Genomic DNA, 4,602 nt, shown 5'->3' on the forward strand with positions numbered 1-4,602 from the left:
AGTTAGCATTTAGCAACATTTATAGTTAGCATTATGCTACATTTGCAGTTAGCATTATGCTACATTTGCAGTTAGCATTATGCTACATTTGCAGTTAGCATTTAGCAACATTTATAGTTAGCATTATGCTACATTTGCAGTTAGCATTATGCTACATTTGCAGTTAGCATTATGCTACATTTGCAGTTAGCATTTAGCAACATTTGTAGTTAGCATTTTGTTACATTTGCAGTTAGCATTTTGTTACATTTGTTGTTAGTATTTTGCAAACTTCGTAGTTATTTTGTTACATTTGCAGTTAGCATTTTGTTACACTAGTAGTTAGCATTTTGCTACATTTGTAGTTAGCATTATGCTACATTTGCAGTTAGCATGTTGTTACATTTGCAGTTAGCATTTTGCTTTTGTTTCTTTAATTGTTTTTTATACTTTTAGATTTTAGACCCTGNGCTACAAGTAGCATCGTGCTATGACTGAGTTATGCTTCTAGCTGTTTGGTTAAATCTTTAGCTGTGATTTTGCTACATGTAACCTCACGCTAAAACTGAGCTAAGCTTCTAGCTACAGTTTGGTTAAATCTTTAGCTGTGGTTTTGCTACATGTAGCCTCATGCTATGACTAAGCTTCTAGCTACAGTTTGGTTAAATCTTTAGCTGTGGTTTTGCTACATGTAGCCTCACGCTATGACTGAGCTAAGCTTCTAGCTACAGTTTGGTTAAATCTTTAGCTGTGGTTTTGCTACATGTAGCCTCATGCTATGACTGAGCTTCTAGCTACAGTTTGGTGAAATCTTTAGCTGTGGTTTCAGCTTCTTTTGGCCTAGTTTCATCAGTCTTCGGCTGTTCTACATGATACTTGCAGCTGAGTGGTTCAGTCAGAGGTTCTGGTCCGGTTGGTTCTGGAACAGGACGAGGTGTGAAGTCGTGGGCTGAGCGGCGCTGAATGTTCTCATGTCAGACTGTTAAATAACCGGTTCTGTTCGGTCCTCAGGAACAAATGTCAGCGCACGTTCACGTGCACACTTATCTTCATTTTAGTTACAAAATGGGTCCAGATCCTGACCCAGATCCTGACCCAGATCCTGGTCCAGATCCTGACCCAGATCCTGGTCCGGAGCTTGTAGAACCAGCAGCAGGACTCAGAGGACTTTTCCCTTCAGCACGTGGCTGCAGAGCCTGCTGCTGAACACGACACCAGACCAGGTCTGGACTGGATCAGGTCTACCAGGACTGGATCAGGACTACCAGGACTAGATCAGGTCTACCAGGACTGGATCAGGTCTACCAGGACTGGATCAGGTCTACCAGGACTGGATCAGGACTACCAGGACTAGATCAAGACTACCAGGACTGGATCAGGTCTACCAGGACTGGATCAGGTCTACCAGGACTGGATCAGGTCTAGGTGCTTTCAGCTCGTTACCTCAGTAACTAGCTTATCGTCACGGCGACAGGATCAGAACAGAACCCTGGTTGTTCTGGTTACCGTGGTGACGGCTGCAGAAACATGAAATCTGTCATCTCTGAGCTGCCAGGAGCATGACTCATCCAACGCATCCAACGCTGCATCCAACGCTGCATCCAACAACACGGCATCCAACTAACACTGCATCCAACAACACTGCATCCAACAACACTGCATCCAACTAACACTGCATCCAACAACACTGCATCCAACAACACTGCATCCAATTAACACTGCATCCAACAACACGGCATCCAACTAACGCTGCATCCAACTAACACTGCATCCAACTAACACTGCATCCAACAACACGGCATCCAACAACACGGCATCCAACTAACACTGCATCCAACAACACTGCATCCAATTAACACTGCATCCAACTAACACTGCATCCAACAACACTGCATCCAACGCTGCATCCAACTAACACTGCATCCAACAACACTGCATCCAACGACACTGCATCCAACAGAAGGTCTGTGTTAAATCAGCTGAACATGTGTTGTTGGGCTGACCTGAGTCTGTGACGTCAGACTGTTCAGACTCGGGTCTTGCAGAGGTCGGTGGTCTCTGTGGAGCAGCAGCACCACCTGGTGGACTCCAGGGAGAACCACTTTATTCATTTAACCAGTTTGATTTATTCAAGGATGAAAATAAATTATTCCTTGATTCATTTAAAAATGTGGGTCAGTTATTTATCTTTACATGAAATTTAAATAAACTAACTTTTTATTTTAGCTTTTTTAAGGCTGAACATAAATCCAGTAAAACGTTAACAACATTTGGGTTTATTGATGGTTTTTAGTTTAAATAACAACCACAGAAACAATAGCTTTAGCTGCTGATTTAGCTTTTAGTTGCTGTTTCACCTGTTTAGACCTTTAGAAACTGTAGCTTTAAGCTGCTATTTCACATTAGCTTTTAGCTGCTGTTTGGCTAATTTGACAGCAGATCGTAAACTTTCAAACTATCACAAAAAATCTAAAAYCTGTTCTCCATAAATACCCAAAGTTTTCCTGTGAGTGAGTGTGGACAGCTGAAGCCTTGTTTTTGTCTTCTTGTCTCTGCAGGGGGTCAAACTCTTGGACCAATCAGAAGCTCGGCAGGGAATCCACCTGAAAACAAGTCGAACCATCTTCAGCCTGTTTTTGGATCTTTGTGCCTTCAACCCTGAGGATTCTCCTGGTGACGATGATGATGATGGTGATGATGATGATGATGATGATGATGATGGTGATGATGATGATGGTGATGATGATGATGATGATGATGATGATGGTGATGATGGTGATAATGGTGATGATGATGATGATGATGGTGATGGTGATGATGATGATGGTGATGATGATGATGATGAAGGAGGGTTTGGCTCGTCCTGTCTTCTCTCTGCAGGACATTCGGCTGGTTTAGATGTCCTCCTCTTTTCTACAGCTGTCAGTGACCCTCGCTGTGCGATACTYGTGGACATTTTGTGAATTTGACTCGTGGACGAACTCTTCGGTTTATTTTTTTCTAACAATGTTTTCCTGATTTCTATTTTTCTAAAACGGTGGGACAGGTGAGAGGACACACCTGGACCTGTCCTCAAAGAGTCCACATGTTTGGTAGATATCAACCTTTCCTTCCTTCCTGCTCAGACCAGGACCAAAAGCCATAACCTTTCTCAGCTCCAACAGACTCTTTGAACACAACGCGATGCATTCAGGGTCCCACAGATGGGGYGGACACCACAGACTCCTCGTCTCAGACTTTTACATGATATTTTGTGTATTTTGAGCCATTTCAATTCAAAGTATTTAGTATTTTCTACCTGTTTAGTCTTGGTTTTGTATTTCCTGCTACATACCAGAGAAACATGGAGCCTTTGAAGGAACCAGACAGAAAACTGGAAATTCTCTGCAGTTAGATGAAAAAGTTTGACCTAACTGACCTTCAAAGTAAAGCGTTAGATGGCCTGGTGCTAAATTAGATGTTTAATCCTCAGAGGGTTTAGTTTTTAAAGAAACTGAATCAGTTTTTGTTTGAAGTTTTAAAACTTATGTTGTTTGTAACTTTTATTTTTCTGAATTTTTCCAGAGATTTTATTCATCAGTTTTTACAAAAATCTCATCATTTTTCTGATCATAAACAGAATTTTTAAACCATTTAAAAGTAAAAATCCAATAACTTGTTTTTGTTTTTCATATCAAGTTTTGGGGGGGAAAATGTAATTCCTAAAAGAGTTTTAAACTTTCTGGAGCTTCCAGAGGGTCACTATGATCCAGGACCTACGGGGTCCAGTTTTTCAGGATTTCCAGAGGATTCTGTTCCGTTTCTTTAAGCTGCTGCTGCTGGACACAAACATCCTCCGGTTCCCACTCACTGACCGTTCCTACCCGTTGACTGTTCCTACCTGCACGTTCACATTAGCGTATGTTAGTACCACCTGTTCACTGTTCCTACCTGTTACCGCCCATTGACCGTTCCTACCTGTTACCACACGTTGACCATTCCTACCTGTTACCACACGTTGACCATTCCTACCTGTTACCACACGTTGACCATTCCTACCTGTTACCACACGTTGACCATTCCTACCTGTCCATCATATAGTAAGCTGTCTATGATGACCAAAATTACCAAAACTTTTTTTTGGTCCGGATTCTTCTGTAATTGTTCAGACTTGTGTAAGTTCCAACCTAACATGAGAGCTGGGAGTTAGTCTGGTGGTGAAGTCGCCAGACTTTGGTGCAGAAGATCAAGAGTTCAAATCCCACCAAGTCTGTTCACAGTTTTGAAACATTTCTTCTCTTCCACTCAGGTAAATGACTAAACTTAGGGAAGTTAAACCACTTCATAAGAGCTGGCAGGTAGTCCAGTGGATTGGTCCTACGACTATTGGTGCATGACTGATCTGTGTGCAGGGTTCAAATCCCAGAGCCTCAAACATAGCTCCTCAATGAGTCTGAGAGAAAAACATTTCATCAAACAAGGGGTGTTTGAAGCTCCACCCCCTCATCAGATCTTTAATCTAATCCTATATGTAACTATCTGCAGGAGTTCAAATTTAAAAACTTTAAACCTGAGGATGCTGGTTGTGGGATTTGAACTCAGAACCTTTGGTCCAACAGCTAAATGTCTAACCCACTGGACTAC

The 4,602-nt window shown here is 42.0% G+C and overlaps 1 protein-coding gene across 4 annotated transcripts in view; it reads left to right on the plus strand.

The window, feature by feature from the left end:
- Positions 1–2,933, plus strand: part of LOC106535291 (potassium voltage-gated channel subfamily A member 1) — an 18,887-nt gene extending 15,954 nt beyond the window's left edge. For all 4 annotated transcript variants that reach the window (XM_014032264.1, XM_014032265.1, XM_014032266.1 and 1 more), the window contains 2 exons: positions 2,538–2,670; positions 2,860–2,933. The gene's annotated coding sequence lies outside the window, so the exon portion shown is untranslated. The remainder of the gene's footprint in view (positions 1–2,537; positions 2,671–2,859) is intronic.
- The last annotated feature ends 1,669 nt before the right edge of the window (positions 2,934–4,602 follow it).

The sequence above is a fragment of the Austrofundulus limnaeus genome, unplaced genomic scaffold (genome assembly GCF_001266775.1).
Source record: "Austrofundulus limnaeus strain Quisiro unplaced genomic scaffold, Austrofundulus_limnaeus-1.0 Scaffold1407, whole genome shotgun sequence".
In the NCBI taxonomy this organism is placed as follows: domain Eukaryota; kingdom Metazoa; phylum Chordata; class Actinopteri; order Cyprinodontiformes; family Rivulidae; genus Austrofundulus; species Austrofundulus limnaeus.